This window comes from Ranitomeya variabilis, chromosome 2 (genome assembly GCF_051348905.1).
Source record: "Ranitomeya variabilis isolate aRanVar5 chromosome 2, aRanVar5.hap1, whole genome shotgun sequence".
In the NCBI taxonomy this organism is placed as follows: domain Eukaryota; kingdom Metazoa; phylum Chordata; class Amphibia; order Anura; family Dendrobatidae; genus Ranitomeya; species Ranitomeya variabilis.
In genome coordinates, this window is record NC_135233.1 from 825,227,794 (window position 1) to 825,252,592 (window position 24,799).

Genomic DNA, 24,799 nt, shown 5'->3' on the forward strand with positions numbered 1-24,799 from the left:
AACACCGTGTCTGCAAATTGAGATACTGATTTGGCTTTTATCCTAAGTCATATTGCACGACTCGTTAAAGGGTTGATTGTGACTTGTAGGATCGCTACTTCCAACAGGTGGCGCTATAGAGTTAAGTCCTCTTTTTCTCAGAAGAGGCAATTTGCATACTTATGAGTCCAGGAAATCTTGAGCACGGATTCACGTCTCTGCCAGACGCCTATTGATGCACTTGTGGAAAAAAGGGAACCCAGCTCCAAGAGATAAAATCACTCAACTTTAATAGTATTTATTTAAAATAGAAATAGGCTGTAAGACATACAAAAACCGGGTACACCGGAAGGAGAGTGCCTTCCTAAACTGTACGCAAGTGTTCTTAGTTTCAGTCTCTTAGTTCTGACGACAACAGCACCCCCACTCTTTTTGCCAAGCCAAAAATGATATTTTACAATATAGTAGTCAACATCCACAGAAAATCATTGCATCCATACCATACAGCCAATTCTTCAGGGCATGGCGAATAATTAGCAAGGATGAAAATCTCTATCATGCCTTAGATCTCCTGGTAAAAAAAAATTCTGGATAATGGATATCCAAAAGGCTTGTTAGATTTTCAAAAATGTAAGGACTCTAGACCTACAAGATTGTCTCAAATAAATTGTAAAAAGGATGAAAAAGAACTACATAAATAGAGTGCTGTCTAATGCTGATTTGGCCAAACACGTTCGGTCTCGCATGAGGGGTGTTCACACTGGGATGCATTGAGAGTGTGCTGGCCAGCCCGCCTAATCGAAAAGTAGGGGTGTGACTAATAGGCTGTGAACTAGACACTATGCAGTACCATTGTGTGAACAACGCCCTATGTGGGCCTTTATTGTGCACTTGTATACTGGGCAGTCACCTCCCTGTCGTGGAGGGTGACTAGAGAAAATGTAATCAGTCTTATCGGTAGTTTGATTTTTAGGAACCCTCCACGACAGCATGGCTAATTCCACCCTACTATTTTCATTGTATTTGTTTGCTGTAAATAAATATTTAAGCATTCATACCAGTATGGTCCTTTATAAAACACTGGAGGAAGTAAGTTGGGTGGCCTATTTAACCTCTTCGTCTTTCCTGTCCCGTTTAGGGTGGGAAGTATCCTCCAGTGGTGCTGTCGTGGAGGATTCCTAGAAATTGAATTACAGGTGCTTCTCACAAAATTAGAATATCATCAAAAAATTAATTTATTTCAGTTCTTCAATACAAAAAGTGAAACTGATATATAGACAAATTACAAACAGAGTGATCTAGTTCAAGTGTTTATTTCTGTTAATGTTGATGATTATGGCTTACAGCTATTGAAAACCCAAAAGTCATTATCTCAGTAAATTAGAATACTTTATAATACCAGCTTTATAATCTCATCTTCCTTTTGACAATACCCCATGGGGTTAAGGTCAGGCGAGTTTGCTGGCCAATCAAGCTCAGTGATACTGTTGTTTTTAAACCAGGTATTGGTACTTTTGGCAGTGTGGACAGGTGCCAAGTCCTGCTGGAGAATGAAATTTCCATATCCAAAAGCTTGTCGGCAGAGGGAAGCATGAAGTGCTCTAAAAATTCCTGGTAGACGGCTGTGCTGACTTTGGTCTTGATGAAACACAGTGGACCTACACCAGCAGATGATATAGCTCCCAAACTATCACTGATTATGGAAACTTCACATTAGACCTGAATCAGCTTGGATTGTGTGCCTCTCCACTCTTCCTCCAGACTCTGGGACCTTGATGTCCAAATGAAATGCAAAATTTACTTTCATCTGAAAACGACACCTTGGACCACTGAGCAACAGTCCAGTACTTTTTTTCTTTGGCACAGGTAAGACGCTTCTGGGGTTGTCTATTGGTCATGAGTGGTTTGACACAAGGAAGGACTTGTAACCCATGTCCTGGATACTTCTGTGTGAGGTGGTCTGGAAGCAATGACTCCAGCAGCAGTCCACTCCTTGTGAATCTCCCCCAAATTTTAAATTGCCTTTCCTTAACAATCCTTTCAAGGCTGCGGTTATCCCGGTTGCTTGTGCACATTTTTCTACCAAACTTTTTCCTTCCATTCAACTTTCCATTAATATGCTTGGATACAGCACTCTGTGAACAGCCAGATTCTTTAGCAATGACCTTTTGTGGCTTACCATCCTTGTGGAGCGTGTCAATGACTGCCTTCTGGACATCTGTCAAATCAGCAGTCTTCCCCATGATTGTGGAGCCTATTGAAAAAGATTAAAGGACCTTTTTAAAAACTTAGGAAACCTTTGCAGGTTTTTATTATTAATTATTCTAATTTACTGAGATAATGACTTTTGGGTTTTCATTGGCTGTAAGCCATAATCATCAATATTAACAGAAGTAAACACTTGAAATAGATCACCGTTTGTAATGACTCTATATATGAGTTTTACTTTTTGTATTGAAGAACTGAAATAAATTAACTTTTTGATGATATTCTAATTTTGTGAGAAGCACCTGTACATCCAAGTCTAATTCTATTTTCTCTGTATACCCGTTAGAAAGGTTTGATGAGATTTCTTAAAAGTGCCAATATCTGAATGTACAAGTTGATCCCCTATGTTCCTACTTATATAAGAGAAAAAAAGGAGGATTTTTAAATTCCACATTTGGCAACCATTTGTTTAACATACTCCAATGTTTCTTGATCATATTAGCTATTTCTTTAGTTTCTTCAGTATAGGTCATCACCATATGAGCTGAGGGGTACAACTTAGACCTTTCGTGTACTAGTCTTTAAGCCTTTCTCCAGCCCACTCTGCAGGAAATCAAGAATTCGAGCCATGTTCGAATGTAAAAGATTCGGAGGGGTAGAGCTACATCAGAATATGAAAATGTTTCCATATTTTGTTACAAATGGAATTTTTTATTGGCTTTCTGTTTTTCTAAATAGTATTTACACTTTTGTTCAAGAGACCCTTAGCCAGTAGGATTACGGACTCAGAAGCCAGGCTGCAACCTGTAAGGCTTGAGGATCTGGGTGATAAATCAGTCCTTGGTGGAGAAGGTTGCTGATTGATGGAAGAACCAGGAGTCCTTCTTCTATTTTCAAACTGTTCAGAGCTCCAAACCAACTAATTCCTGGCCAGAGAGGTGCCACTAGTATTGTCGTTTTGTCTATCCTGGTTTTCTGCAATGTTCTTGGTAGGACAGGAATCATAGGAAAAGCGTATGCCAGTTTGAAGTACCAGCAGTGAGAGAAAGCATCTACTGTTAGGTATGTGTCACTTGCGTCTAGGGAGGAGTATTTGTCTGCTTTTGCTTTTTGACAGATAGCAAACAGGTCTACCTCTGAGAGACCCCATTTTTCTGCAAGCATCTGAAATATTTCCACATTTAGGCTCCACTCTCCTGGGTGTATAGTTTCTCTTCTTAGAGTCTGCTTGCGCGTTAGTGATACCTTTTAGATGTAATGCGGACAGGGAGAGCGTATGTCATTCTGCCCAGGCAAAGATCCTGCTTGAAATCATTTTTAGGCTTTCGTTTCTCGTGCTTCCTTGGTGGCGTAGATGAGCAACTGTGGTCATATTGTCTGAGCATATTTTTATGTGAGTTCCCTTTAGTAGGCTCACTGCATCCTTCAGAGCTTCCTCTACTGCTTTCATCTCCCTGAAATTGGATAAGAGGAGACTGATGTCTTGACATCATGTCCCCTGGAATGAGGCAAGGGAAACCGTGCCTCACCATCCTCTGCTGCTGGCGGCTGTTGTGACGGTTGATATTGGATTCTGGTCCCAGGCTACTCCTCTGCTCCAGTTCTTTGGATTGAGCCACCAGGTGAGTAAAGCTTTTACTTGGCCAGGTAAGCTGATTGTTCTGTTTAGGGATCTCAGGGTTCCGTCCAAACTTGTATGGGCCTGAGACCAATCCTGGATTTAAGAGGTCATGGAACCTAGGACTGACATTGCGAATCTCAGAGATATTGTACTCTGATCTCGCAAAGCTGCTATTTTGGAACGAATCTAGATCTGTTTCTTTTGGTAGCCAAGATATCTGGTCCTGCGACTTCAACAAGATCCGTAGGAAGATCGTCTTGGTGGAAGGGTCCAGTTTAGATTTCTGATAGTTTATCAGACATCTTAAGGATGTAAGAAGACAAAGGATTTTCCCTATGTGATGTTAGAGAATTTACTAACTGCCTATGACCAGACAGTTGTCGAGGTAAGGAATGATACCGATGTTTTGGTTCCTGATGGATGCTACCACTTCCATGGCTGTAATTTTTATTGCACTTCTGGCTTGAAAAAGGCCCTTTTGAGCTGAAATATTGCTTCACTTGTCTACCTCAATTGTATTTCATCATGTGATTTTTATGGATGGAATAAAGGTTATGTGTTAACCCCATGTTCTCTGGTGCCTCGAAATCTTGGATTTTTTATGGCTTTGGACCCTGTGGGAGGTATAGCTGAGTCAGCAGGGATCTACCGCTAGTGCATGAGAATCACTCTTGAACTAAGGACACTACCAATTCTTCCATGATCTTGGTGAATACTCGGGGTGCTGCTGAAATCCAAAATGGAAGGACGTTGAACTGATAGTACAGTACCTGACGTTCTTGGGCAACTGCAAACCTTAGGTATTTCCAAATATGCTTCTGATAATTTTAGCCACAGTGCAGGTCTAGTTGAGTTAGACAGGACTGAAGATCTGGCTGCTGTTCTTACTGATTCAGCGGAAGCGTTAGCTAAAAATCCTGTGGCCTTTTGCAGAAGAGGTATGGACCTCAATAGCTCTTCTATTGAGGTTCCCATACTGAGATGTTCTTGCTGGTTTAGCCACCAAAACAAGGATCTTGCTATACAAGTACATACACTCACCGGCCACTTTATTAGGTACACCTGTCCAACTTCTTGTTAACACTTAATTTCTAATCAGCCAATCACATGGCGGCAACTCAGTGCATTTAGGCATGTAGACATGGTCAAGACAATCTCCTGCAGTTCAAACCGAGCATCAGTATGGGGAAGAAAGGTGATTTGAGTGCCTTTGAACGTGGCATGGTTGTTGGTGCCAGAAGGGCTGGTCTGAGTATTTCAGAAACTGCTGATCTACTGGGATTTTCACGCACAACCATCTCTAGGGTTTACAGAGAATGGTCCGAAAAAGAAAAAAAATCCAGTGAGCGGCAGTTCTGTGGGCGGAAATGCCTTGTTGATGCCAGAGGTCATAGGAGAATGGGCAGACTGGTTCGAGCTGATAGAAAGGCAACAGTGACTCAAATCGCCACCCGTTACAACCAAGGTAGGCCTAAGAGCATCTCTGAACGCACAGTGCGTCAAACTTTGAGGCAGATGGGCTACAGCAGCAGAAGACCACACCGGGTACCACTCCTTTCAGCTAAGAACAGGAAACTGAGGCTACAATTTGTACAAGCTCATTGAAATTGGACAGTAGAAGATTGGAAAAACGTTGCTTGGTCTGATGAGTCTCGATTTCTGCTGCGACATTCGGATGGTAGGGTCAGAATTTGGCGTAAACAACATGAAAGCATGGATCCATCCTGCCTTGTATGGAGCATCTTTGGGATGTGCAGCCGACAAATCTGCGGCAACTGTGTGATGCCATCATGTCAATATGGACCAAAATCTCTGAGGAATGCTTCCAGCACCTTGTTGAATCTATGCCACGAAGAATTGAGGCAGTTCTGAAGGCAAAAGGGGGTCCAACCCGTCACTAGCATGGTGTACCTAATAAAGTGGCCGGTGAGTGTACAACATTTGCGATCAACAGCGTTGCGGAAGTCTTTCAGGATTTCTTTAGCAGGCTGTCCATTTTACAATCCATTGGGTCTCTTAGTTGTGAGGAGTCTTCAAAGGGCAACGTTGTCTTTTTTGCCACTTTATCTACTGGAATATCTTTCAGTATTTCTGACCAACATTTAGATATTCTTTCCTCTAGCCAGAATCTCTCCTTCAGTTCTGCTGATATCCCCAAGCATTTCTCTGGAAGCTCCCACTTGTCAAATATCAGACTTTGTATGTTCTCATGTACAGGGAACATTATTTTCTTTTGTGCCCTGAGACCTCCAAACATCTCATCCTGAACCATGTGGGTAGTTTCTTCCTCTTCCACATTCAACGTTGTTCTCACCACCGTGAGAAGTTCCTCCATGTCCTTTGAAAAGTAGTATTTTTTACTTCCCTGGGTCCGATCAGTATCTAAGGTTGAGTTGCCTTCTTCCCACCACTAGTTAGCGAAGTATTTAAGACTTTCCTGTGAATCTGAATCAGATTGCTCCTCCATGCATATTTTCCTTTTATTGGCCTCTGATGGTGTCACCCAAAAGGACTGGGAAAACTAAGCTATTGATGATTGCACCTACGAGCGCACCATTCCTCTTAGCTCTTCTATTAAGGAGGGCTGCTCTTCTTTAATGATTTTATGTGGAACTTTGACACAGGCGTTTCTTATGGGAAGATGGCAGGTTTTTTAAACAGATGACACATTTTACGGGACATCTTGTCTTTGCTTTTTGGAGCAGGATCTTTGTCTCCCAAAAATAAGGAGAGGTACTGGGTTCTGCAGATGCAGAGCAAGAAGAATGACCACCCTCCATCATAGAAAAGTCCTACTTTGTGGTGTCTTCAGTCTGGGCTCCTTTTATAGAGGTGAAGGGACTCCATCACAGCATCCTATTGGATGATTCTCACCCTATCTGACCTCATAAGCACAAGCAGGGTCCTGCAGGGGCTCCAAAGGTATTTACACCTCTTTCTCCATGTGAGTGCTGCAACTCAGCGGTGCGTTCCACCATGGAAAGCAACTGGAAGTTACACTGAAGGACCTGTGACCGCATCTGACACTGAAGGACCTGCAACTGATGCCACTAAGGGAGCAAAGTGAGAAGAGGAGAGCAGGGAAGCTCAGGGAGGCCCCCGGGTCATACTGCTCTGCTTTAGTATAAGGCGCAGGAAGAGAGGTGGGGTCCTCTGTCATGGGGGAGACAGGAGCAGCCATCGGAGATGAAGGCCGGAGCAATGGTCCGAAGCTGCCCGGCATGAAAGTATGTGAAAAGTAGCATCTGTCGCTGGCCACATAGCACAGCAGGAGGACCCCCTCATGCCCCATAGGGACAGGAAAAAACACTGGAGGGAGGAAGTGGGGTGGGCTATTTGACCTCTTTGTGTTTCTGCACCCTATAAGGTAACAGGTGCCAGATGCAATATAGAACACTATTTGACATGCTATTCAAAATATGTAGTCTACCTCCTACAGTGTCCTTGTTCCTTATGGTATATCAGTGAGACAATTTCGGATTTCAAAACACGTCCAAATCATCACCGAGATACCATAAGGAAGAAGAGGCTGGATCTGCCAGTCTCTAAGCACTTTCTTGAACTGGGCCATACGGAAAAACAACAAAAAATTAAAATTATTGACATAATTCCACCACAGAAGAGAGGAGGTGACAGGGTTCGTCTTCTAAAACAAAAACAATTGGAGTGGATATACATGCTGAATACTCTAAAACCTGCAGGATAGAATGTGTTCAAAATTAATTAAATTATGTAAATTAGTTATACTCACCAAACTAACATAATACACACGTGGTCAAAATTGTTGGTACCCCTCGTTTAATGACAGAAAAACCCACAATGGTCACAGAAATAACTTGAATCTGACAAAAGTAATAATAATAAAATCTATGAAAACGAACAAATGAAAGTCAGATATTGCTTTTCAACCATGCTTCCCCATAATTTAAAAAAAAATAAAACTCATGAAATAGGCCTGGACAGAAAAGGTGGTACCCCTGAAAATAATAACATATCGATAGGGATTCTAGATTGTGAGCCCCATCTGGGACAGCGATAATGTGTGCAAACTGTAAAGCGCTGTGGAATATGTTAGCGCTATATAAAAATAAAGATTATTATTACTTAATATTAATTCACAGAGGAATTATGGTACTAGATATTTTCTATAAAAATAGTTTTCTATAAAAAATCCTAAATGTCTTTATACATACCGTATATATCTTTTTTTAATACTCATTAACGCATAATGAGTATTTATGGGTCTTTTTGGTTAGAGTACATATAAATATAGGAATTGTTCCTTTGAGCTTACATGTACAGTACGTAGGGTGGGAAAAAGCCAGTCTTAAATAAATATGTCCTTTAACCCCTTCACCCCCAAGGGTGGTTTGCACGTTAATGACCGGGCCAATTTTTACAATTCTGACCACTGTCCCTTTATGAGGCTATAACTCTGGAACGCTTTGACGGATCTTGGCGATTCTGACATTGTTTTCTCGTGACATATTGTACTTCATGTTAAAGGTAAAATTTATTCGATATAACTTGCGTTTATTTGTGAAAAAAATGGAAATTTGGCGAAAATTTTGAAAATTTTGCAATTTTCCAACTTTGAATTTTTGTGCCCTTAAATCACAGACATATGTCACGCAAAATACTTAATAAGTAACATTTCCCACATGTCTACTTTACATCAGTACAATTTTGGAACCAAAATTTTTTTTTGTGACGGAGTTATAAGGGTTAAAAGTTGACCAGCAATTTCTCATTTTTACAACACCATTTTTTTTTAGGGACCACATCTCATTTGAAGTCATTTTGAGGGGTCTATATGATAGAAAATACTCAAGTGTGACACCATTCTAAAAACTGCACCCCTCAAGGTGCTCAAAACCACATTCAAGAAGTTTATTAACCCTTCAGGTGTTTCACAGGAATTTTTGGAATGTTTAAATAAAAATGAACATTTAACTTTTTTTCACACAAAATTTATTTCAGCTCCAATTTGTTTTATTTTACCAAGGGTAACAGGAGAAAATGGACCCCCAAAGTTGTTGTACAATTTGTCCTGAGTACGATGATACCCCATATGTGGGTGTAAACCATTGTTTAGGCGCATGGCAGAGCTTGGAAGGGAAGGAGCGCCATTTGACTTTTCAATGCAAAATTGACTGGAATTGAGATGGGACGCCATGTTGCGTTTGGAGAGCCCCTGATGTGCCTAAACATTGAAACTCCCTACAAGTGACACCATTTTGGAAAGTAGACCCCCTAAGGAACTTATCTAGATGTGTGGTGAGCACTTTGACCCACCAAGTGCTTCACAGAAGATTATAATGCAGAGCCGTAAAAATAAAAAATCATATTTTTTCACAAAAATGATCTTTTCGCCCCCAATTTTTTATTTTCCCAAGGGTAAGAGAAGAAATTGGACCCCAAAAAATGTTGTGCAATTTGTCCTGAGTACGCTGATACCCCATATGTGGGTGTAAACCATTGTTTGGGCGCATGGCAGAGCTTGGAAGGGAAGGAGCGCCATTTGACTTTTCAATGCAAAATTGACTGGAATTGAGATGGGACGCCATGTTGCGTTTGGAGAGCCCCTGATGTGCCTAAACATTGAAACTCCCTACAAGTGACACCATTTTGGAAAGTAGACCCCCTAAGGAACTTATCTAGATGTGTGGTGAGCACTTTGACCCACCAAGTGCTTCACAGAAGTTTATAATGCAGAGCCGTAAAAATAAAAAATCATATTTTTTCACAAAAATGATCTTTTCGCCCCCAATTTTTTATTTTCCCAAGGGTAAGAGAAGAAATTGGACCCCAAAAAATGTTGTGCAATTTGTCCTGAGTACGCTGATACCCCATATGTGGGTGTAAACCATTGTTTGGGCGCATGGCAGAGCTTGGAAGGGAAGGAGCGCCATTTGACTTTTCAATGCAAAATTGACTGGAATTGAGATGGGACGCCATGTTGCGTTTGGAGAGCCCCTGATGTGCCTAAACATTGAAACTCCCTACAATAAAGTGACACCATTTTGGAAAGTAGACCCCCTAAGGAACTTATCTAGATGTGTGGTGAGCACTTTGACCCACCAAGTGCTTCACAGAAGTTTATAATGCAGAGCCGTAAAAATAAAAAATCATATTTTTTCACAAAAATGATCTTTTTGCCCCCAATTTTTTATTTTCCCAAGGGTAAGAGAAGAAATTGGACCCCAAAAAATGTTGTGCAATTTGTCCTGAGTACGCTGATACCCCATATGTGGGTGTAAACCATTGTTTGGGCGCATGGCAGAGCTTGGAAGGGAAGGAGCGCCATTTGACTTTTCAATGCAAAATTGACTGGAATTGAGATGGGACGCCATGTTGCGTTTGGAGAGCCCCTGATGTGCCTAAACACTGAAACCCCCTACAAGTGACACCATTTTGGAAAGTAGACCCCCTAAGGAACTTATCTTGATGTGTGGTGAGCACTTTGACCCACCAAGTGCTTCACAGAAGTTTATAATGCAGAGCCGTAAAAATAAAAAATCATATTTTTTCACAAAAATGATCTTTTTGCCCCCAATTTTTTATTTTCCCAAGGGTAAGAGAAGAAATTGGACCCCAAAAAATGTTGTGCAATTTGTCCTGAGTACGCTGATACCCCATATGTGGGTGTATACCATTGTTTGGGCGCATGGCAGAGCTTGGAAGGGAAGGAGCGCCATTTGACTTTTCAATGCAAAATTGACTGGAATTGAGATGGGACGCCATGTTGCGTTTGGAGAGCCCCTGATGTGCCTAAACATTGAAACTCCCTACAAGTGACACCATTTTGGAAAGTAGACCCCCTAAGGAACTTATCTAGATGTGTTTTGAGAGCTTTGAACCCCCAAGTGTTTCACTACAGATTATAACGCAGAGCCGTGAAAATAATTTTTATTTTTTTTCTCAAAAATGATTTTTTAGCACCCAGCTTTGTATTTTTACAAGGGTAACAGAATAAATTGGACCCCAAAATTTGTTTTCCAATTTGTCCTGAGTACGCTGATACCCCATATGTGGGGGGGAACCACTGTTTGGGTGCATGACAGAGCTCGGAAGGGAAGGAGCGCCATTTGGAATGCAGACTTAAATGGATTGGTCAGCAGCCGTCACGTTGCATTTGCAGAGCCCCTGATGTACCCAAACAGTACAAACCCCCCACAAGTGACCCCATATTGGAAACTAGACCTCCCAAAGAACTTATCTAGATGTGTTTTGAGAACTTTGAACCCCCAAGTGTTTCACTAAAGTTTATAGCGCAAAGCCGTGAAAATAAAAATTCTTTTTTTTTTTCACAAAAATGATTTTTTAGCCCCCAGTTTTGTATTTTCACAAGGGTAACAGGATAAATTAGACCCCAAAAGTTGTTGTCCAATTTGTCCTGAGTACGCTGATACCCCATATGTGGGGGGGAACCACTGTTTGGGTGCATGACAGAGCTCGGAAGGGAAGGAGCGCCATTTGGAATGCAGCCTTAAATGGATTGGTCTGCAGGCGTCACGTTGCATTTGCAGAGCCCCTGATGTACCCAAACAGTACAAACCCCCCACAAGTGACCCCATATTGGAAACTAGACCTCCCAAGGAACTTATCTAGATGTGTTGTGAGAACTTTGAACCCCCAAGTGTTTCACTACAGTTTATAACGCAGAGCCGTGAAAATAAAACATCTTTTTTTTCCCACAAAAATGATTTTTAGCCCCCCAAATTTTTATTTTCCTAAGGATAACAAGAGAACTTGGACCCCAGAAGTTGTTGTTCAATTTGTCCCGAGTACGCTGATAACACATATGTTGGGGTAAACCCCTTTTTGGGCGCACGGGAGAGCTCGGAAGGGAAGGAGCACTGTTTTACTTTTTCAACGCAGAATTGGCTGGAATTGAGATTGGACGCCATGTCGCGCTTGTAGAGCCCCTGATGTGCCTGGACAGTGGAAACTCCCCAATTCTACCTGAAACCCTAACCCAAACACACCCCTAACCCTAATCCCAACGGTAACCCTAACCACACCCCTAGCCCTGACACACCCATAATTCTAATCCCAACCCTAATCCAAACGTAAATGTAATCCAAACCCTAACCCTAACTTTAGCCCCAACCCTAACTTTAGCCCCAACCCTAACTTTACCTCCAACCCTAGCCCTAACCCTAACCCTAACCCTACCCCTAACCCTAACCCTAAACGTGACTGAAATACGTGGCACTGAAATACGTGGCACTGAAATACGTGGCACTGAAATACGTGGCACTGAAATACGTGATACGTGGCACTTAAATACGTGGCACTGAAACACGTGGCACTGAAATACGTGATACGTGGCACTGAAATACGTGGCACTGAAATACGTGGCACTGAAATACGTGGCACTGAAATACGTGGCACTGAAATACGTGGCACTGAAATACGTGGCACGTGGCACTTAAATACGTGGCACGTGGCACTGAAATACGTGGCACTGAAATACGTGGCACTGAAATACGTGGCACTGAAATACGTGGCACTGAAATACGTGGCACTGAAATACGTGGCACTGAAATACGTGATACGTGGCACTGAAATACGTGGCACTGAAATACGTGGCACTGAAATACGTGATACGTGGCACTTAAATACGTGGCACTGAAACACGTGGCACTGAAATACGTGATACGTGGCACTGAAATACGTGGCACTGAAATACGTGGCACTGAAATACGTGGCACTGAAATACGTGGCACTGAAATACGTGGCACTGAAATACGTGGCACTGAAATACGTGGCACTGAAATACGTGGTACTAAAATATGTGGCACTGAAATACGTGATACGTGGCACTGAAATACGTGATACGTGGCACTGAAATATGTGATACGTGGCACTGAAATACGTGGCACTGAAATACGTGGCACTGAAACACGTGGCACTGAAATACGTGGCACTGTCAGAAAATGTTCATTAAACGGTTAGGGGTGAGGTTAGGGGTAGAGTTAGGGTTAGGGTTTGGATCCCTTTATCACCTTGATGGTGGTGGGTGGCTTTTCAGTGTGTTTAAATGCATGCGTTTTTAACGCAAACAAACGCATGTGCTTAAAAACGCAAGAAAATACTGCAGGTTGTATTTCTGAAAATGAACGCATGCAGAAAAAAAACGCATGCGTTTGAAAACGCGACCAAACGCGTACAAAAAAACCGCATGCGTTTTCAATGTTAAATATAGGGAAAAAACGCATGCGTTTTTTTGTGCAAAAAACGCTGCAGACAAAAACGCAAGTGTGAAACCAGCGACGCTTTTTATAGCAAAAAAGTTTTTGCGTCTCCACATTTTGAGACCTATAATTTTTCCACATTTTGCTCCACAGAGTCATGTGAGGTCTTGTTTTTTGCGGGACGAGTTGACGTTTTTATTGGTAACATTTTCGGACACGTGACCGTTTTTGATCGCTTTTTATTCCGATTTTTGTGAGGCAGAATGACCAAAAACCAGCTATTCATGAATTTCTTTTGGGGGAGGCGTTTATACCGTTCCGCGTTTGGTAAAATTGATAAAGCAGTTTTATTCTTCGGGTCAGTACGATTACAGCGATATCTCATTTATATCATTTTTTTATGTTTTGGCGCTTTTATACGATAAAAACTAAAATATAGAAAAAATAATTATTTTCGTATCGCTTTATTCTCAGGACTATAACTTTTTTATTTTTTTGCTGATAATGTTGTATGGCGGCTTGTTTTTTGCGGGACAAGATGACGTTTTCAGCGGTACCATGGATATTTATATCAGTCTTTTTGATCGCGTGTTATTCCACTTTTTGTTCGGCGGTATGGTAATAAAGCGTTGTTTTTTGCCTCGTTTTTTTTTTTTTTTTCTTACGGTGTTTACTGAAGGGGTTAACTAGTGGGGCAGTTTTATAGGTTGGGTCGTTACGGACGCGGCGATACTAAATATGTGTACTTTTATTGTTTTGTTTTTTTTATTTAGATAAAGAAATGTATTTATGGGAATAATATATATTTTTTTTTTATTATTTATTTAGGATTTTTTTTTTTTTTTTTTTTACACATGTGGAAAAATTTTTTTTTAACTTTTTTACTTTGTCCCAGGGGGGGACATCACAGATCATTGATCTGGCAGTGTGCACAGCACTCTGCCAGATCGACGATCTGCTGTGCAGGGCTGCAGGCTTACCAAGTGTCTGCTCTGAGCAGACACTCGGTAAGCCACCTCCTTCCCTGCAGGACCCGGATGCCGCGGCCATCTTGGATCCGGGACCTGCAGCCAGGAAGGAGGTAGGAGACCCTCGCAGCAACGCGATCACATCGCGTTGCTCCGGGGGTCTCAGGGAAGCCCGCAGGGAGCCCCCTCCCTGCGCGATGCTTCCCTATACCGCCGGTACACTGCGATCATGTTTGATCGCGGTGTGCCGGGGGTTAATGTGCCGGGGGCGGTCCGTGACCGCTCCTGGCACATAGTGCCGGATGTCAGCTGCGATATGCAGCTGACACCCGGCCGCGATCGGCCGCGCTCCCCCCGTGAGCGCCGCTGATCGGTGATGACGTACTATCCCGTCGGCGGTCATACGGGCCCACCCCACCTCGACGGGATAGTACGTCAAATGTCGGGAAGGGGTTAATTGCAAAATGAGCCCCGACCAAGTATTGAGTGCATTTACTGAACATACATTTCAGTAGGCCAACATTTTGGATTTTAAAATAATTTTTCAAACTGGTGTTATAAAGTATTCTAATTTACTGAGATAGTGACTTTTGGGTTTTCATTGGCTGTAAGTAATAAGACATAGTCATCAAAATTAACAGAAATAAACATTTGAAATAGATCACTCTGTTTGTAATGACTCTACATATGAGTTTCACTTTTTGTATTGAAGGACTGAAATAAATTAACTTTTGATGATATTCTAATTTTGGGAGATGCACCTGTATACTTCTGATGTACGCTTGTTTCACTGCTTGAGAAAGGTTCATTTGAACCGAAACGTCACCACGTCACATGGGCTAAATAAAGGCCACTTGTTTTGATCACTATCAGAGTGCTATTCTATTTTGATATATCTCTGCAAAAGTCGGATGTTTTGTATGGTAGGCTTTGAATCCACATTGGATTTTTTAAGTGTGTTGTTACAATTTCTACATGAAATATACAGATGGGTGGGATATACAGATGGATGAGCTATATACAGAGAAATAGGATATATAGATGGATGAGATAAATACAGATTGGTGTGATATATACAGATGGGTGGGATATATACGGGTAGGATATATACAGATGGGATATATACAGATGAATGAGATATATATACAGATGGGCGGGATATATACAGATGGGCGAGATATATACAGATGGGATATACACAGATGGACGAGATATATACAGATGGGATATACACAGATGGATGAGATATATACAGATGCATGAGATATATACAGATGGATAGGGTATATACAGATGGGTGGGATATATACAGATGGGATACATGCAAATGGATGAGATATATACAGATGCATCAGATATACAGTATACAGATGGATAGGGTATATACAGATGGATGGGATATATACAGATGGATGGGATACATACAGATATATGGGATATATACAGATATATGGGATATATACAGATGGATGAGATATATACAGATGGATGAGATATAAACAGATAGATGGGATATATACAGATGATATTGAGGAGACAGATGAGATCGGGGAGACAGATCATGTAGGGGAGATAGATGATATAGGGGAGTCAGATGATATCGGAAGACAGATGATGTAGGTGAGACAGATGATGTAGGGGAGACAGATGATGTAGAGGAGACAGATGATATAGAGGAGACAGATGATGTAGGGGAGACAGATGATGCAGAGGAGACAGATGATGTAGGGGAGACAGATGATGTAGGGGAGACAGATGATTTAGGGGAGACAGATGATGTAGGGGAGACATGATGTAGGGGAGACAGATGATTTAGGGGAGACAGATGATGAAGAAGAGACAGATGATGTAGGGGAGACAGATGATGTAAGGGAGACAGATGATGTAGGGGAGACAGATGATTTAGGGGAGACAGATGATGAAGAAGAGACAGATGATGAAGAAGAGACAGATGATGTAGGGGAGACAGATGATTTAGGGGAGACAGATGATGAAGAAGAGACAGATGATGTAGGGGAGACAGATGATGTAAGGGAGACAGATGATGTAGGGGAGACAGATGATTTAGGGGAGACAGATGATGAAGAAGAGACAGATGATGAAGAAGAGACAGATGATGTAGGGGAGACAGATGATTTAGGGGAGACAGATGATGGAGACAGATGATGAAGAAGAGACAGATGATGTAAGGGAGACAGATGATGTAAGGGAGACAGATGACGAAGAGGAGACAGATGATGTAAGGGAGACAGATGATGTAGGGAAGATAGATGATGTAGGGGAGACAGATGATGTAAGGGAGACAGATGACGAAGAGAAGACAGATGATGTAGAGGAGACATGATGCAGAGGAGACAGATGATGTAGAGGAGACAGATGATGCAGAGGAGACATGATGCAGAGGAGACAGATGATGTAGGGGAGACAGATGATATAGAGGAGACAGGTGATGTAGGGGAGACAGATGATATAGAGGAGACAGGTGATGTAGGGGAGACAGGTGATATAGAGGAGACAGGTGATGCAGGGGAGACAGATGATGTAGGGGAGACAGATGATATAGAGGAGACAGGTGATGTAGGGGAGACAGATGATATAGAGGAGACAGGTGATGTAGGGGAGACAGGTGATATAGAGGAGACAGGTGATGTAGGGGAGACAGATGATGTAGAGGAGACAGATGATGTAGGGGAGACATGATGTACGGGAGACAGATGATGATGAGACAGGTGATGTAGAGGAGACAGATGATGCAGAGGAGACAGATGATGTAGGGGAGACAGATGATGTAGGGGAGACATGATGTACGGGAGACAGATGATGATGAGACAGGTGATGTAGAGGAGACAGTTGATGTAGAGGAGACAGATGATGCAGAGGAGACAGATTATGCAGAGGAGACAGATGATGTAGGGGAGACAGATGATGTAGGGGAGACATGATGTACGGGAGACAGATGATGATGAGACAGGTGATGTAGAGGAGACAGATGATGCAGAGGAGACAGATGATATAGAGGAGACATGATATAGAGGAGACAGATGATGTAGAGGAGACAGATGATATAGAGGAGACAGATGATGTAGAGGAGACAGGTGATGTAGGGGAGACAGATGATGCAGAGGAGACAGATGATGTAGGGGAGACAGATGATGCAGAGGAGACAGATGATGTAGAGGAGACAGGTGATGTAGGGGAGACAGATGATGTAGAGGAGACAGGTGATGTAGGGGAGACAGATGATGTAGAGGAGACAGGTGATGTAGGGGAGACAGATGATGTAGAGGAGACAGGTGATGTAGGGGAGACAGATGATGTAGAAGAGACAGATGATGTAGAGGAGACAGATGATGTAGGGGAGACATGATGTACGGGAGACAGATGATGATGAGACAGGTGATGTAGAGGAGACAGGTGATGTAGGGGAGACAGATGATATGATGATGTAGGTGAGACAGATGATATAGAGGAGACAGATGATGTAGAGGAGACAGGTGATGTAGGGGAGACATGATATAGAGGAGACAGGTGATGTAGGGGAGACAGGTGATATAGAGGAGACAGGTGATGCAGGGGAGACAGATGATGTAGAGGAGACAGATGATATAGAGGAGACAGATGATATAGAGGAGACAGATGATGTAGGGGAGACAGGTGATGTAGGGGAGACAGGTGATGTAGGGGAGACAGGTGATGTAGGGGAGACATGATGTACGGGAGACAGATGATGATGAGACAGGTGATGTAGAGGAGACAAATGATGATGATGATGAGGAGACAGGTGATATAGAGGAGACCGCTCTCAGACATTTCGGCACAGACAGATAACAGACACAAGTGATAACTAGTTGTGTGATGAGTTTATGGCCGCTGTCGCAGCAGCTCCTGCCAGCTCCGGTCACCCCGCTCTGTCGCCTCCCTCCTCCGTCATTTGTCCCCGGTCCCCGCCATCTCCCGCCTTCCCATCAGGCGAGCCTCCTCACGCGTCCCCGGTCCCCGCGCTGTGTGGCTGGGAGCGGCCGGACTCCACCTGGGGGCGGGGCGGTGTGGAGCACAGTGCCGGCCGGGGCTGGGCGGAGAGCGGAGTCACACACAGCCAGTGCCGCTTCTGAGCCGGGAGCCATCCAGGAGTGACACCGCGGGACACAGAAAGGCAGCGGCCGGCGGCCACAGAACGGTAATGAGCGCTGGGGAGCGGGCGCGGCTCCGTCCTGCGCTGGTGGCGACTTGTACGGAGTTGTTCCTGTGCGGGGACAGACTGCGGGACGGGGCGTCCGGTGATGGGGGCGCGCTGTGATGGGGTCGGGCTGCCCCGCCACATGTGTTCTCCCCGCAGGCACACACGGTCCATGTGACACCCGGTGATGTCAGCCTCACGGACTCCCGCTATATATGGGCAGCGCCGCTCTCGCTTCCTCTGCTTTTCGGGGTCCTCCTTCCCCGCCCTCCCCTCTGATCTCCGCACTTCTGGCCGGCCAATCAGAGCCCGTGCAGAGCTGCCACATGTCACTTGTCCGCTGTCACTTCCAGCACCTGTTACATCTCTGATAACGGAGTGGTACCCGCCGCATCCCCGACCCGGTATGTTCTGTGCCCTGACGTTTCTTCTAGAATATTCGGTGCCAGTCTCACCCATCTTAATGGTGCACACTTTTAGCTGAGGAACCAATCATAGTTCAGCTTTCATTTTCCACACCTGGTTACAGAACACAAGCTGCAATCTGATTGGTTGCTATAGGCAACACATTTTCAGTTTCCTTGATTCGATGAAAGGACCCTGTTTGTTTCTGGCAGTGACATAAACCCGCGTACTGTGTACGATGTGGACCTGCGTACTGTGTGTGACATAGACCCGCGTACTGTGTGTGACATAGACCCGCGTACTGTGTGTGACATAGACCCGTGTACTGTGTACGATGTGGACCTGCGTACTGTGTGTGACATAGACCTGTGTACTGTGTGTGACATAGACCCGTGTACTGTGTGTGACATAGACCCGCGTACTGTGTACGATGTGGACCCGCGTACTGTGTGTGACATAGACCCGCGTACTGTGTGTGACATAGACCTGTGTACTGTGTGTGACATAGACCCGCGTACTGTGTGTGACATAGACCTGTGTACTGTGTACGATGTGGACCTGCGTACTTTGTGTGACATAGACCCGTGTACTGTGTACGATGTGGACCTGCGTACTGTGTGTGACATAGACCCGTGTACTGTGTACGATGTGGACCTGCGTACTGTGTGTGACATAGACCTGTGTACTGTGTACGATGTGGACCTGCGTACTTTGTGTGACATAGACCCGTGTACTGTGTACGATGTGGACCTGCGTACTGTGTGTGACATAGACCCGTGTACTGTGTACAATGTGGACCTGCGTACTGTGTGTGACATAGACCCGTGTACTGTGTGTGACATAGACCCGTGTACTGTGTGTGACATAGACCGCGTACTGTGTACGATGTGGACCTGCGTACTGTGTGTGACATAGACCTGTGTACTGTGTACGATGTGGACCTGCGTACTGTGTGTGACATAGACCTGTGTACTGTGTACGATGTGGACCTGCGTACTGTGTGTGACATAGACCTGTGTACTGTGTACGATGTGGACCTGCGTACTTTGTGTGACATAGACCTGTGTACTGTGTACGATGTGGACCTGCGTACTGTGTGTGACATAGACCCGTGTACTGTGTGTGACATAGACCCGTGTACTGTGTACGATGTGGACCTGCGTACTGTGTGTGACATAGACCTGTGTACTGTGTACGATGTGGACCTGCGTACTGTGTGTGACATAGACCCGTGTACTGTGTACGATGTGGACCTGCGTACTGTGTGTGACATAGACCCGTGTACTGTGTGTGACATAGACCCGTGTACTGTGTACGATGTGGACCTGCGTACTGTGTGTGACATAGACCTGTGTACTGTGTACGATGTGGACCTGCGTACTGTGTGTGACATAGACCCGTGTACTGTGTGTGACATAGACCCGTGTACTGTGTACGATGTGGACCTGCGTACTGTGTGTGACATAAACCTGTGTACTGTGTACGATGTGGACCTGCGTACTTTGTGTGACATAGACCCGTGTACTGTGTACGATGTGGACCTGCGTACTGTGTGTGACATAGACCCGTGTACTGTGTACGATGTGGACCTGCGTACTGTGTGTGACATAGACCCGTGTACTGTGTGTGACATAGACCCGTGTACTGTGTACGATGTGGACCTGCGTACTGTGTGTGACATAGACCTGTGTACTGTGTACGATGTGGACCTGCGTACTGTGTGTGACATAGACCTGTGTACTGTGTACGATGTGGACCTGCGTACTGTGTGTGACATAGACCTGTGTACTGTGTACGATGTGGACCTGCGTACTTTGTGTGACATAGACCTGTGTACTGTGTACGATGTGGACCTGCGTACTGTGTGTGACATAGACCTGTGTACTGTGTGTGACATAGACCCGTGTACTGTGTACGATGTGGACCTGCGTACTGTGTGTGACATAGACCTGTGTACTGTGTACGATGTGGACCTGCGTACTGTGTGTGACATAGACCCGTGTACTGTGTGTGACATAGACCCGTGTACTGTGTACGATGTGGACCTGCGTACTGTGTGTGACATAGACCTGTGTACTGTGTACGATGTGGACCTGCGTACTGTGTGTGACATAGACCCGTGTACTGTGTACGATGTGGACCTGCGTACTGTGTGTGACATAGACCCGTGTACTGTGTGTGACATAGACCCGTGTACTGTGTACGATGTGGACCTGCGTACTGTGTGTGACATAGACCTGTGTACTGTGTACGATGTGGACCTGCGTACTGTGTGTGACATAGACCCGTGTACTGTGTGTGACATAGACCCGTGTACTGTGTACGATGTGGACCTGCGTACTGTGTGTGACATAGACCTGTGTACTGTGTACGATGTGGACCTGCGTACTGTGTGTGACATAGACCCGTGTACTGTGTACGATGTGGACCTGCGTACTGTGTGTGACATAGACCCGTGTACTGTGTGTGACATAGACCCGTGTACTGTGTACGATGTGGACCTGCGTACTGTGTGTGACATAGACCCGTGTACTGTGTACGATGTGGACCTGCGTACTGTGTGTGACATAGACCCGTGTACTGTGTACTTTGTGGACCTGCGTACTGTGTGTGACATAGACCCGTGTACTGTGTGTGACATAGACCTGTGTACTGTGTGTGACATAGACCTGCGTACTGTGTGTGACATAGACCCGCGTACTGTGTACGATGTGGACCTGCGTACTGTGTGTGACATAGACCCGCGTACTGTGTGTGACATAGACCCGTGTACTGTGTACGATGTGGACCTGTGTACTGTGTGTGACATAGACCTGCGTACTGTGTGTGACATAGACCTGCGTACTGTGTGTGACATAGACCCGCGTACTGTGTACGATGTGGACCTGCGTACTGTGTGTGACATAGACCCGCGTACTGTGTGTGACATAGACCTGCGTACTGTGTGTGACATAGACCCGCGTACTGTGTGTGACATAGACCTGCGTACTGTGTGTGACATAGACCTGCGTACTGTGTGTGACATAGACCCGCGTACTGTGTGTGACATAGACCTGTGTACTGTGTGTGACATAGACCCGCGTACTGTGTACGATGTGGACCCGCGTACTGTGTGTGACATAGACCCGTGTACTGTGTACGATGTGGACCTGCGTACTGTGTGTGACATAGACCCGCGTACTGTGTGTGACATAGACCTGCGTACTGTGTGTGACATAGACCGCGTACTGTGTGTGACATAGACCTTCGTACTGTGTGTGACATAGACCTGCGTACTGTGTGTGACATAGACCCGCGTACTGTGTGTGACATAGACCTGTGTACTGTGTGTGACATAGACCCGCGTACTGTGTACGATGTGGACCCGCGTACTGTGTGTGACATAGACCCGCGTACTGTGTGTGACATGGACCTGCGTACTGTGTGTGACATAGACCCGTGTACTGTGTACGATGTGGACCTGCGTACTGTGTGTGACATAGACCCGCGTACTGTGTGTGACATAGACCTGTGTACTGTGTGTGACATAGACCCGCGTACTGTGTACGATGTGGACCTGCGTACTGTGTGTGACATAGACCCGCGTACTGTGTGTGACATAGACCTGTGTACTGTGTGTGACATAGACCCGTGTACTGTGTACGATGTGGACCTGCGTACTGTGTGTGACATAAACCCGTGTACTGTGTACGATGTGGACCTGCGTACTGTGTGTGACATAGACCTGTGTACGATGTGGACCTGTGTACTGTGTGTGACATAGACCCGTGTACTGTGTACGATGTGGACCTGCATACTGTGTGTGACATAGACCCGCGTACTGTGTACGATGTGGACCTGCGTACTGTGTGTGACATAGACCCGCGTACTGCGTACGATGTGGACTTGCGTACTGTGTGTGACATAGACCCGTGTACTGTGTACGATGTGGACCTGCGTACTGTGTGTGACATAGACTCGTGTACTGTGTACGATGTGGACTTGCGTACTGTGTGTGACATAGACCCGCGTACTGTGTACGATGTGGACTTGCGTACTGCATGCGGCTTAGACCTGCATCCTGTATGTGGCCTAAATCTGCATACCGCTTATGGTATGCATACGCGTGTGGCGTAGACGCTTGTGCGGTTTAGAGCTGAGTGCAGCGTATACCCGTGTGCTGTGTGTGGCGTAGGGCTGAGTTGACTCGCTCATGTGTGTGGTGTACAGCTGTGTGCAGCGTATACCTGTGTGCTGTGTGTGGCGTAGAGCTGAGTTGACTCGCTCATGTGTGCTGTGTAGAGCTGAGTGCAGCGTATACCTGTGTGCTGTGTGTGGCGTAGAGCCGAGTTGACTCGTGCTTGTGTGCTGCGTAGAGCTGTGTGCGGCATATTCCAGTGTGCTGTGTGTGGCGTAGGGCTGAGTTGACTTGCTCATGTGTGCTGTGTAGAGCTGACTGCGGCGTATACCTGTGTGCTGTGTGTGGCGTAGAGTCAAGTTGACTCTCTCGTGTGCTGCATATACCTGTGTGCTGTGTGTGGTGTATAATCGAGTTGACTCGCTCATGTGTGCTGCATAGAGCTGTGTGTGGCTTATAGTCGAGTTGACTCGCTCATGTGTGCTGCATAGAGCTGTGTGCGGCGTATACCTGTGTGCAGTGTGTGGCGTAGAGTCGAGTTGACATGCACATGTGTGCTGCATAGAGTTGAGTGTAGCGTATACCCATGTGCTGTGTGTGGCATAGAGCTGAGTTGACTCGCTCATGAGTGCTGCGTAGAGCTGTGTGCGGCGTATACCCGTGTGCTGTGTGTGGCGTAGAGCTGAGTTGACTTGCACATGTGTGCTGCGTAGAGCTGTGTGCGGCGTATACCTGTGTGCTGTGTGTGGCGTAGAGCTGAGTTGACTTGCACATGTGTGCTGCGTAGAGCTGTGTGCGGCGTATACCTGTGTGGCGTAGAGGCGTATACCTGTGTGCTGTGTGTGGCGTAGAGTCGAGTTGACTTGCACATGTGTGCTGCATAGAGCTGAGTGTAGCGTATACCCGTGTGCTGTTTGTGGCGTAGAGCTGAGTTGACTCGCTCATGAGAGCTGCGTAGAGCTGTGTGCGGCGTATACCCGTGTGCTGTGTGTGGCGTAGAGCTGCGTAGAGCTGTGTGCGGCGTATACCCGTGTGCTGTGTGGCATAGAGCTGAGTTGACTCGCTCATGTGTGCTGTGTAGAGCTTAGTGTAGCGTATACCTGTGTGCTGTGTGTGGCGTAGAGCTGAGTTGACTCGCTCATGTGTGCTGCATAGAGCTGAGTGCAGCGTATACCCATGTGCTGTGTGTGGCGTAGAGCTGAGTTGACTCGCTCATGTGTGCTGCATAGAGCTGAGTGCAGCGTATACCCATGTGCTTTGTGTGGCGTAGAGCTGAGTTGACTCGCTCATGTGTGCTGCGGTGCTGCGTAGAGTTGCGTGTAGCGTATACCCGTGTGCTGTGTGTGGCGTAGAGCTGAGTTGACTCGCACATGTGTGCAGTGTAGAGCTTTGTGCGGCGTATACCCATGTGCTGTGTGCGGCGTAGAGCTGAGTTGACTCGCTCATGTGTGCTGCATAGAGCTGAGTGCAGCGTATACCCATGTGCTTTGTGTGGCGTAGAGCTGAGTTGACTCGCTCATGTGTGCTGTGTAGAGTTGAGTGTAGCGTATACCCGTGTGCTGTGTGTGGCGTAGAGCTGAGTTGACTCGCACATGTGTGCAGTGTAGAGCTTTGTGCAGCGTATACCCATGTGCTTTGTGTGGCGTAGAGCTGAGTTGACTCGCTCATGTGTGCTGTGTAGAGTTGAGTGTAGCGTATACCCGTGTGCTGTGTGTGGCGTAGAGCTGAGTTGACTCGCACATGTGTGCAGTGTAGAGCTTTGTGCGGCGTATACCCATGTGCTGTGTGCGGCGTAGAGCTGAGTTGACTCGCTCATGTGTGCTGCATAGAGCTGAGTGCAGCGTATACCCATGTGCTTTGTGTGGCGTAGAGCTGAGTTGACTCGCTCATGTGTGCTGTGTAGAGTTGAGTGTAGCGTATACCCGTGTGCTGTGTGTGGCGTAGAGCTGAGTTGACTCGCACATGTGTGCAGTGTAGAGCTTTGTGCAGCGTATACCCATGTGCTGTGTGCGGCGTAGAGCTGAGTTGACTCGCTCATGTGTGCTGCGTAGAGCTGTGTGTGGCGTAGACCGGCGTACTGTGTGGTGTAGACCTGCCTACATTCCCCCAGTTACCTGACACTTG

The 24,799-nt window shown here is 45.4% G+C and overlaps 1 protein-coding gene across 2 annotated transcripts in view; it reads left to right on the forward strand.

Annotated features, from left to right (window-relative positions):
- Window positions 1–18,004: 18,004 nt before the first annotated feature.
- The window catches only part of ELOVL5 (ELOVL fatty acid elongase 5), a 72,970-nt gene continuing 66,175 nt past the window's right edge, over window positions 18,005–24,799 (forward strand). The window contains exon 1 of one of the 2 annotated variants that reach the window (XM_077290030.1): window positions 18,005–18,153. The gene's annotated coding sequence lies outside the window, so the exon portion shown is untranslated. Of the gene's footprint in view, window positions 18,154–18,462; window positions 18,558–24,799 lie in introns of those variants that run through there. The other variant, XM_077290032.1, reaches the window with a different exon arrangement.